Here is a 12322-nt window from a genome sequence, read left to right as displayed (position 1 = left end):
GCATCCAATATGGGCACCGATTCTAGTCCCAGCTTCTCCTTTTCTGATCCAGCTCTCTGCTATGGCCTGAGAAAGCAGTTGTAGATGGCCCAAGTACTTGGGGCCCTGTTCCTACATGGGAGACTCGGAGGAAGCTCCTGGCTTCTGGCTTTGGATCAGCCCAGCTCCAGCCCTTGAGTCCATTTGGGGACTAAACCAACAGATGGAAGACCTTTCTCTCTGTCTCTCCCTCTCACTGTCTGTATCTTTACCTCTCAAACAAATAAATTGAATCTTTAAAAAAAAAATAAACAGTTATCTCTTTGGTAAAACACCTCTCTGGATTCAGAAGGTATTTCCTTCTTTGAATGATTTATTAAGATCTAATATCTAGCTTAACTCTAGTAAGTAACTTCTGTTGTCCATCTTATGAGGATTTCCTTGTATATGCAGACTTGAGACATATAACTGAACAATTCACCTTCTCCATAACGTGTCAGTCCATGGAAAGTGTGAAAAAGTAAGTTGTCATTTAATTATGCATTCTTTGTATTGGTTCTGTGATAACATGCTCTGATAGGCTGTGGTTTCATACCATCTCTTGGAAATATCCAATTTGAAAAAATAACCTGGGCCAGCACCACGGCTCACTTGGCTAATCTTCTGCCTGTGGCGCTGGCACCCTGGGTTCTAATCCTGGTTGGAACGCCAGTTCTGTCCCAGTTGCTCCTCTTCCAGTTCAGCTCTCTGCTGTGGCCCAGGAAGGCAGTGGAGGATGGCCCAAGTGCTTGGGCCCCGCACCCACATGGGAGACAAGGAGGAAGCACCTGGCTCCTGGCTTCAGATCGGTGCAGCGTGTCGGCTGTAGCGGCCATTGGAGGGTGAACCAATGGAAAAGGAAGACCTTTCTCTGTCTCTCTCTCTCTCACTGTCTAACTTGGCCTGTAAAAAAAAAAAAAAAGAAAGAAAAGAAAAGAAAAAATAACTTGTTGTGTTTTCTCTAAAGTCTGGGCCATCTATGCAAGACACAACCATATTTACACTCCACCTTTTCTGCTTACTAATCACTTTTCCTTATTTTGCTGCCATATCTGTGATTGTACTCCTAACTGCAGTGAAGTGATTGCAAGTAAGCTTGGCCTTAAGTTTGGTTTCTAGAGAACCAAGATTTAGAAATGAGTGATTCTTTGTTTTTGCGAGATTGCATTAGTATTACCTATAGTTTAACTTATATTACAAAAATAAATACTGAATAAATACGAAATATTTTTATTTTTCATTTTTTTTCCAAGATAATATTGTATACCTCATCTACAACATTCTGTAGAGTTCTTATTTGATTTTGTAGTGGCAAATAGTATGCCAGTAAAAAGCTTTGTTCAAACTTTCATAATGAAATATTTCATTAGAAATACTATCCATTAATTAGCTTGACTTATTTTCTCATAATATATCACTTTGCAACAATAACATTAAGTTCTACCAGTAGTATATGTAAACACATTATAGAAAACCCTGAAGTTCATTAAGTAGATAGGCCAAGGCTATGAGCAGTGCGGGAGGACAGATGACTTCACATAAGTGTTACACTACTGAGGAGAGCATAATTAGCATTGGCATTTGGTAAAGCAATTTGATTAAATTCAGTAAGAGCCTAAACTTATTTATATAATTTTTACTTTAAAAACATTAGTCTACATTTCCTTTATTTATAAAGGAAAAATGAAATGCAATGGACAAATTATGTTCAAATGCAAATTTTCATAAGAAGTACTTGAAAATGTTCTATACATTCTATATTTTAATATAATACTAAGTGTATTTTAAAAAATTTCTTCATTTATTTATTTGAAAGGCAGAGTGATGCAGAGAGAAAGACAGAAAGGGTGAGAGAGAGAGAGAGAGAGAGAAGGAGAGACAGAGATTCATTTTGCTGTTTCACTCCCTAAAGAGTCAAAACAACCAGATCTGGGCCAAAGCCAGAAGCCAGAACACCACTCCTTCTTGCCGTTTCATATGGGTGGCAAAGCCCATGTATTTGTGCCATAACCTACTGCCTTCTCAGGAGCGTTAGCAGAAAGCTGGATTGTTAGCTGAACAGACAGGACTGGAACCAGCACACCTATAGAGAGTGCAAGTGGCAGTTTAGCACAGTGCACCACAACATTGGCCCCTTACAATAAGCCTATTATGAATTGTGTTGTGTCTCCCCAAAAATATGTTGAAATCCTAATCCCCAGAACCTGTGGTTGTGAGTTTGTTTGGAAATAGAGTCCCTGAGGAGGTGATTTCTGTCTTAGATCTTTATGATATGATGATGGAGGTGGGCTTTAATTCAATATAACCAATAGAGTCAAAGGGGAGATGGCTATCTAAAGACAGAGAAGATGCTGGAGTGAAGCTGTAAGAATCCAAATATCACTTCTAGTTGCCAGAAGCCGGGGGAGACAAATAATGATTCTTCCACAGGGGCTTCTGAGAAAGCATAGCTCATTCGCCATCTTGATTTTGGGCTTTTATTCGCTACATCTGATAGAAAATAAATTTCTGTTGTCTTTTTTTTTTTTTTAAAGATTTATTTATTTGAAAAGCAGAGTTAGAGACAGGCAGGGATAGAGAGGGAGAGAGAGACAGAGGGAGGTTTTCCACCTGCTGGGTCACTCCCCAAATGACCACAACAGCCAGAGCTGGGCTGATCTGCAGCCAGGAGCCAGGAGCTTCTTCTGGGTCTCCCACGTGGGTGCAGGAGTACAAGGACTTGGACCCTCTTCTACTACCTTCCCAGACCATAGCAGAGAGCTGGATGGGATGTGGAGCAGCTGGGACTTGAACTGGTGCCTATATGGGATGCCGGCACTGCAGGCTTACCCGCTATGCCAGAGTGTAAGTCCCAATTTCTGTTGTCTTAAACCACCAAGTCTGTGGTATATGTTTATAGCAGGAAATTAATTAAAAGTTTATATTACTTTCATAATCAGAAAAATGTTTCTGTTAATAAAAATGGTATCTAGGTTCTTTTGGACCTATACTTCTCAGCTGTCAGTTTTCCTTTACAACAAATATTCCATAATTCTACCTTTCTGATTATGAAATTAAATTCATAGATCATATAACTCACCTAAGTGATTTTAAAAATAATAAGACGATATCTGTTTTTATATAATATATAAAATATTAATTTCTTACAAAGTAACACAAATTTCATATATATATATTTGACACGACTTCATTGGAAGACATACTGAAGGATTCGAATTTTTACACTCTGTATAGAATCTCCTTGAGTGAAACATGAAGATTCACACATTTTTTATAGTTGTTTTATATTAATGATGCAAATATCCCAAACAGTGTTACTGTTTACACTATGTTTTCTTTTGAAATAATTAACAATTTTTGTTAGTTTCCAACAAACAAAATGCAATCCTCCATTAATTTTCATAATAATTCCTCATTTACTTGATGAAAATAAGCTAAATTATCAAGTGATTAATTACAATTTCTCCTGTGGACTCATCAACAACCTCCAGTCACAACTAACCCTTCCTTGTATTTTCTTTTTTTATTTTTTTTGAATCTTTTTTAACTTTTATTTAATGAATATAAATTTCCAAAGTACGATTTATGGATTACAATGGCTTCCCCCCCATACCGTCCCTCCCACCCACAACCCTCCCCTTTCCCACTCCCTCTCCCCTTCCATTCACATCAAGATTCATTTTCAATTATCTTAATATACAGAAGATCAGCTTAGTATACATTAAGTAAGGATTTCAACAGTTTGCTCCCACACAGAAACATAAAGTGAAAAATAAGAGATGATTTTTTTAAAATGATGATGAAATCAGATCAGACCTATTGTCATGTTTAATCCCAGTGAGAGTCAAGTTGGGAGTTGATAATTTCTTTCTTTTTTTTTTTTTTTTTTTTTTTACAGAAGATCAGTTTAGTATGCATTAAGTAAAGATTTCAACAGTTTGCACCCCCATAGAAACACAAAGTGAAATATATTGTTTGAGTACTCATTATAGCATTAAATCTCAATGCACAGAACATTAAGGACAGAGATCCTACATGAGGAGTAAGTGCACAGTGACTCCTGTTGTTGACTTTACAAACTGACACTCCTGTCTACGGCATCAGTAATCTCCCTATGCTCCAGTCATGAGTTTCCAAGGCTATGGAAGCCCTCTGAGTTCTCTGATTCTTATCTTCTTTAGACAAGGTCATAGTCAAAGTGGAGGTTCTCTCCTCCCTTCAGAGAAAGGTACCTCCTTCTTTGAAGACCTGTTCTTTCCACTGGGATCTCACTCACAGAGATCTTTTGCCAGAGTGTCTTGGCTTTCCATGCCTGAAATACTCTCATGGGCTTTTCAGCCAGATCCGAATGCCTTTAGGGCTGATTCTGAGGCCAGAGTGCTATTTAGGACATCTGCCATTCTATGAGTCTGCTGAGTATCTCACTTCCCATGTTGGATCACTCTCCCCTTTATTTATTCTATCAGTTAGTGTTAGCAGGTACTAGACTTGTTTATGTGCTCCCTTTGACTCTTAGTCCTTTCATTATGATCAATTGTGAACTGAAATTGATCACTTGGAATAGTGAGATGGCATTGGTACATGCCACCTTGATGGGATTGAATTGGAATCCCCTGGTATGTTTCTAACTCTACCATTTGGGGCAAGTCAGCTTGAGCATGTCCCAAATTATACATCTCTTCCCTCTCTTATTCCCACCCTTATGTTTAACAGGGATCACATTTCAGTTAAGTTTCAACACTTAAGAATAACTGTGTATTAATTACAGAATTAAACCAGTCATATTAAGTAGAACAGACAAAAAAACTACTAAGAGGGATAATGTATTAAGTTGTTCATTAACAGTCAGGGCTATGCTGATCAAGTCACCGTTTCCCATAGTGTCCATTTCACTTCAGGAGGTTTCCTTTTTGGTGTTCAGTCAGTTGTCACTGATCAGGGAGAACATATGGTATTTGTCCTTTTGGGATTGGCTTATTTCACTCAGCATGATGTGTTCCAGATTCCTCCATTTTGTTGCAAATGACTGGATTTCGTTGTTTCTTACTGCGGTATAGTATTCTAAAGAGTACATATCCCATAATTTCTTTATCCAGTCTACCGTTGATGGGCATTTAGGTTGGTTCCAGGTCTTAGCTATTGTGAATTGAGCTGCAATAAACATTAGGTGCAGACCGCTTTTTGTTTGCCAATTTAAATTCCTTTGGGTAAATTCCAAGGAGTGGGATGGCTGGGTCGAACGGTAGGGTTATATTCAGGTTTCTGAGGAATCTCCAGACTGACTTCCATAGTGGCTTGACCAGTTTGCATTCCCACCAACAGTGGGTTAGTGTCCCTTTTTGCCCACATCCTCGCCAGCATCTGTTGTTGGTAGATTTCTGCATGTGAGCCATTCTAACCGGGGTGAGGTGAAACCTCATTGTGGTTTTGATTTGCATTTCCCTGATTGCTAATGACCTTGAACATTTTTTCATGTGCCTGTTGGCCATTTGGATTTCCTCTTTTGAAAAATGTCTATTGAGGTCCTTGGCCCATCTCTTAAGTGGGTTGTTGGTTTTGTTTTTGTGGAGTTTCTTGATCTCTTTGTAGATTCTGGTTATTAACCCTTTATTGTTGCATAGTTTGCAAATATTTTTTCCTATTCTGTCGGTTGTCTCTTCACTCTCCTGACTGTTTCTTTTGCAGTACAGAAACTTCTCAATTTGATGCAATCCCAATAGTTGATTTTGGCTTTGACTGCCTGCGCCTCCCGGGTCTTTTCCAGAAATTCTTTGCCTGTGCCAATATCTTGAAGGGTTTCTCCAATGTTCTCTAGTAACTTGATGGTGTCAGGTCGTAGATTTAGGTCTTTAATCCATGTTGAGTGGATTTTTGTGTAAGGTGTAAGGTAGGGGTCTTGCTTCATGATTCTGCACGTGGAAATCCAATTTTCCCAGCACCATTTATTGAATAGACTGTCCTTGCTCCAGGAATTAGTTTTAGATCCCTGATCAAATATAAGTTGGCTGTAGATGCTTGGGTTGATTTCTGGTATTTCAATTCTGTTCCATTGGTCTATCCATCTGTTTCTGTACCAGTACCATGCTGTTTTGATTACAACTGCCCTGTAGTATGTCCTGAAATCTGGTATTGTGATGCCTCCGGCTTTGTTTTTGTTGTACAAGATTGCTTTAGCTATTTGAGGTCTCTTGTGCCTCCATATAAATTTCAGCACCATTTTTTCCAGATCTGAGAAGAAGGTCTTCGGTATCTTGATTGGTATTGCATTGAATCTGTAAATTGCTTTTGGGAGAATGGACATTTTGATGATATTGATTCTTCCAATCCATGAGCATGGTAGATTTTTCCATTTCTTGGTATCCTCTTCTATTTCTTTCTTTAAGGTTTTGTAATTTTCATCGTAGAGATCTTTAACGTCCTTGGTTAAGTTTATTCCAAGGTCTTTGATTGTTTTTGTAGCTATTGTGAATGGGATTGATCTTAGAAGTTCTTCCTCAGCCATGGCATTGTCTATGTATACAAAGGCTGTTGACTTTTGTGCATTGATTTTATACCCTGCTACTTTGCCAAACTCTTCTATGAGTTCCAATAGTCTCTTAGTAGAGTTCTTTGGGTCCCCTAAATAAAGAATCATGTCATCTGCAAAGAGGGATAGTTTGAGTTCTTCCTTCCCAATTTGTATCCCTTTAATTTCTTTTTCTTGCCTAATAGCTCTGGCTAGAACCTCCAGAACTATATTGAATAGCAGTGGTGAGAGTGGGCATCCCTGTCTGGTACCAGATCTCAGTGGAAATGCTTCCAACTTTTCCCCATTCAATAGGATGTTGGCTGTGGGTTTTTCATAGATTGCTTTGATTGTATTGAGGAATGTTCCTTCCAAACCCAGTTTGCTTAGAGTTTTCATCATGAACGGGTGTTGTATTTTATCAAATGCTTTCTCGGCATCTATTGAGATAATCATATGGTTTTTCTTCTGCAGTCTGTTAATGTGGTGTATCACATTGATTGTTTTGCGCACATTAAACCATCCCTGCATACCAGGGATTAAATCCCACTTGGTCTGGGTGGATGATCTTTCTGATGTGTTGTTGCATTCTATTGGCGAGAATTTTATTGAGGATTTTTGCGTCTATGTTCATCAGGGATATTGGTCTGTAATTCTCTTTCAATGCTGCATCTTTTTCCGGCTTAGGAATTAAGGTGATGCTGGCTTCGTAGAAAGAATTTGGGAGGATTCCCTCTTCTTCGATTGTTCTGAATAGTTTGAGAAGAATTGGAGTTAGTTCTTCTTTAAATGTCTGGTAGAATTCAGCAGTGAATCCATCTGGTCGTGGCTTTTCTTTATTGGGAGGGCCTTTATTACTGTTTCAATTTCTTTTTCAGTTATGGGTCTGTTTAGGTTTTCGATGTCTTCCTGGTTCAATTTTGGTAGATTGCATGTGTCCAGGAATCTATCCATTTCTGATAGATTTCCCTGTTTGCTGGCATACAAGTCCTTGTAGTAATTTCTGATGATTCTTTTTATTTCTGTGGTGTCTGTTGTTACATTTCCTTTTTCATCTCTGATTTTATTAATTTGGGTCTTTTCTCTTCTTTTTTTAGTTAGTTGGGCCATTGGGGTGTCAATTTTGTTTATTTTTTCAAAAAACCAGCTCCTCGTTTGGCTGATTTTTTGTAATGTTTTTCTTGATTCAATCCTGTTGATCTCTTCTCTGATTTTAATTATTTCTCTTCTCCTACTAGATTTGGGTCTGGTTTGCTGTAGGTTTTCTAGATCCTTGAGGTGAATTGAAAGCTCATCTATTTGGTGCCTTTCCAATTTCTTGATGTAGGCACCTATTGATATAAACTTTCCTCTTGCCACTGCTTTTGCTGCGTCCCATAAGTTTTGGTATGTTGTGCTGTTATCCTCATTTACTTCCAGAAAGTTTTTGATTTCTCTTTTAATTTCTTCTATGACCCATTGTTCATTCAGGAGCATGTTGTTCAATCTCCATGTGTTTGCGTATGCTCTAGGGATTCCTGAGTTGCTAATTTCCAACTTCATTCCTTTATGGTCTGAGAAGCTGCATGGTATGATTCTAATTCTTTTGAATTTGCTGAGACTTGCTTTATGGCCTAGTATGTGGTCAATCCTAGAGAAGCTTCCATGTACTGCTGAGAAGAATGTAAAATCTTTAGCTGTAGGATTGAAAGTTCTGTAGATATCTGTTAGATCCATTTGGGCTATAGTGTCGTTTAAATCTACTGTCTCCTTGTTGATCTTCTGTCCTATTGATCTGTCTATTTCTGAGAGTGGAGTATTGAAGTCCCCCAGTACTATTGTATTGGGGTTTAAGTCTCCCTTTATGTCCGTTAACAAATCTTTTAGATAAACCGGTGCCCTGTAGTTAGGTGCATATACATTGATAATTGTTATATCTTCCTGTTGAATTGATCCCTTAATCATTATGTAGTGTCCCTCTTTGTCTCTCTCAACGGTTTTTGTGGTAAAGTTTATTGTGTCCGATATTAAGATGGCTACGCCCGCTCTTTTTTCATTTCTGTTGGCATGGTATATCTTTTTCCAGCCTTTCACTTTCAGTCTGTATGGATCTTTGTTGGAAAGATGTGTTTCTTGTAAGCAGCAAATAGATGGGTTTTGTTCCTTAACCCAATCAGCCAATCGGTGTCTTTTAACTGGACAGTTCAGGCCATTCACGTTCAATGTGACTAATGATAAGTGGTAACTTTGCCCTGCCATTTGCCAAAGATAAGTTCTAATATATGCTTTGAATTCCCTGTGATCTTTTGCTGTGAGCTTTCCTTCCTTGGTTTCCTTCCTTTACCTTCTTTCATATTGATGACCGTGTTTCTGTGTTTCTGTGTGTAACACATCTTTAAGCATCTTTTGCAGGGCTGGACGAGTGGCAACAAATTCTTTCAATTTCTGTTTGCTATGAAAAGTCTTTATTTCACCTTCATTCACAAATGATAGCTTTGCAGGATATAATATTCTGGGCTGGCAGTTTTTCTCTCTTAGTACCTGGGCTATATCTCGCCATTCCCTCCTAGCTTGTAGAGTTTCTGATGAGAAGTCAGCTGTGAGTCTGATTGGAGATCCTCTGAGAGTAATCTGACGTTTCTCTCTTGCACATTTTAGGATCTTTTCTTTATGTTTCACTGTGGAGAGTTTAATTACAACGTGTCGTGGTGAGGATCTCTTTTGGTCGTGTTTATTAGGGGTTCTGTGAGCTTCCTGGACTAGGATATCTCTGTCCTTCTCCAAACCTGGGAAATTTTCTGCTAATATCTCACTAAAAAGGCCTTCTAATCCTTTCTCCCTCTCCATGCCTTCAGGAACTCCTAGAACCCGAATGTTGGGTTTTTTAATAGTATCCTGAAGATTCCCGACAATATGTTTTAGATTTCTAATTTCCTCTTCTTTTCTTTGGTCTGACTGTATCCTTTCCTGTTCTCTGTCTTCTAAGTCCGATATTCTCTCTTCTGCTTCACCCATTCTGTTTGTAAGGCTCTCTATTGTGTTTTTCATTTGATCTATTGAATTCTTCACTTCAGTCACTATCCCAGTTTCCTGTTGTACTAGTTGTTTCGTTTCATTTTGATTCCTCCTTAATATTTCATTTTCACGAGAGAGATTTTCTATCTTGTCCATTAAGGATTTCTGTAGTTCAAGAATTTGTTTTTGAGAACTTCTTAATGTTCTTATCAATTTTTTGAGATCTGCCTCTTGCATTTCTTCTATGTCATCATCCTCATAATCTTGAATTGGGGTGTCTTTTTCATTTGAGGGCTTCATGGTGACTTCCTTGTTTTTATTACCTTGGTTTTTGCGTTTGTTATTTGGCATATTGGAGATATTTGGTTTCTTCACTGTGGTGCTTTTTCTTGTTATACTATGACTCTAGATTAAGTGGGCTATCTGTTTTTGATGGAGCCTTAGGGCTTGAGATGGGTGTGGCCTGAGAGCTCTGTTTGGTGTGCCAAAGGTGACACTCCCAGGTTAGGCTTGGTAAACCTCTCTCTCTCTTTCCTTTTTTTTTTTTTTGATTCAAAAGGGAAGTTATTCTGCACAGCTGAACAAAGTTGGAGGTAGTTAGCAGGCAAATGATATACCCACAGGAGCCAGAGTTCAGAAGCTCTTTCCCAAGGACCACACAGGGAATCTGTTCGGCCCTCTGAGTGGGCTCAAATTCTCCTTCAGACTCCCACTGGGTTGCCAAAGTTACGGAATTGTAGTGTCTCTGGAGAGTGCTCACGTGAATTCCGTGAGTTCTCTCCCCCACCATCTCTTTTTTCACAGTCTCAGTTCAGTAGCACCACAAATTTACTAGGTCCTAATCTCCTGTTAATTCACCCCGCCCAGAGTCAGGTTTTTCTGCTAGGCTCAGGGCCGGTGCAGACCTGAGGTCGCTCTGCTTATGACGTATGTCCAAGATGGCGCCTGCTCTTTGTCTTGCTCGCCCTTGAGAGGTGAGTGGAGAGAGAGAAACCCGTGTCCGTACCAGTCACCTTTTTTTTTTTTTTTTCTCTCTCTCTCTTCCAGCTAGCCTGGTGAACTCCCCCCCCCCCCCCCCGGGGGTCGTTCCCTCTAGTCTCCTCTCTCCGTTTGCCTGCCAGTGTCTCGGGCTATTGAGGTTCGGCTCACCTTGCGTTCCAGCGCTGGTGTGTTGAGTCTGCCGCTGGTGTCCCGAACTCCCTTCCTTGTATTTTCATACATCAGAATCTGTCTGGTTTTATACTCAGATCGATATGCTCATGTATGTGCAGTCCAATGCTGGAGGTGCTTAACAAGGTACCAAATGTTTTTTTGTTCAGTAAGCTTGAGAGCATATTGTAGCAAATACAGAAGGCCTTTTCTAAGTATTGGAGATATATAGAATGAAAGCATATTACTTTGCACAGAAACCAAGAGTTCTTCTGGGAAGTAAATAGCTAATTGTCCCTAACGCTATCTTCTCTGGATTTAACATGACAGTAATTCACTAGAATGGAGTTCAGAGGTCCCAGACAAAACACGTTGGCAAGGAAAGGACACAGAGCACTAAAAAATGAGTGACCACAAATATAAACAAAGACAAAACCAGTGTGGTTAACACAGCATTGAACAAGAGAAAAAATTCACTGAATGGTGGTTTAGGATTTGTGAGGGAGCAGACACCTCACCTTACTCTTAAAAGCTGTGATACATGAGACCCTTTGTGCATGGCATGCATCAGGCATGGTTTGAATCTGGGTAAAGGAACTGAAACATTGTGGAACTTTGAAACTTTAGTTCCCAAGTACACTATGTAACTTTGAAGTAACAGCAATTATAGCTACTATATAATTACTTTAAAGAAGGTACTGAACAGCTAGTATGTGGAGATGCTGTGGTGAACCCTTTATATAGTTTTGTTTGCTCATGTTCATCCAAATGAGGAAGATGACACTTAGAATGTTCAAGAATTGCTTGTAGTAACAGTAGGGAGGCCAGGATTAAACTTAGAGTTTTAAATTTTGAAACCCATCCTTGCAACCACATATATTGCCTTGAACTGAAGGATTCTTGCTAACAGAAAGACAAAATAAAATTGGAGAACTGAATGTTAACCCTAATTCTATTAGAATTTAACTCTTTTTATCTTCGATGTCTTCATAAATGATAAGAACCCATGGTTGGCCAGCGCCACAGCTCAATAGGCTAATCCTCCACCTAGTGGCGCCAGCACACCAGGTTCTAGTCCCGGTCGGGGCAGTGGATTCTGTCCTGGTTGCCCCTCTTCCAGGCCAGCTCTCTGCTGTGGCCCGGGAGTGCAGTGGAGGATGGCCCAAGTGCTTGGGCCCTGCACTCCATGGGAGACCAGGAGAAGCACCTGGCTCCTGCCTTCGGATAAGCGCAGTGCGCCGGCCGCAGCGCGCCGGCCACGGTGGCCATTGGAGGGTGAACCAACGGCAAAAGGAAGACCTTTCTCTCTCTCTCTCTCTCTCTTCTCACTGTCCACTCTGCCTGTAAAAAAAATAAAATAAAATAAAGAACCCATGGTTTTCAGATTATGTCATGGGAGGGCTAGAATTTGTGCAATTATTTGGAATAAAGGATGTGGGGATAAAGAATGAAGTAGACTGACACAGGAATTCTCAGATTTTTAAATACGTTTGATATTTTATTTTAATGAGATTTTGTTCTACTCTTTAGAAGATATTTGAAATCACTAATGTTATGCAAAGCCAACGATAGTCAAAACTATGGCTTACAACTGCATTCTCACATGGCCTTAGGTATGTAGTGCTGAACTGATATTATATAATTACTTTCTTTAAA

This window comes from Oryctolagus cuniculus, chromosome 4, assembly GCF_051225735.1.
Source record: "Oryctolagus cuniculus isolate XC-2025 breed Fujian yellow rabbit chromosome 4, ASM5122573v1, whole genome shotgun sequence".
Lineage (NCBI taxonomy): Eukaryota > Metazoa > Chordata > Mammalia > Lagomorpha > Leporidae > Oryctolagus > Oryctolagus cuniculus.
The sequence above is the reverse complement of the archived record's forward strand: the minus strand, read 5'-3'. Positions refer to the sequence as shown.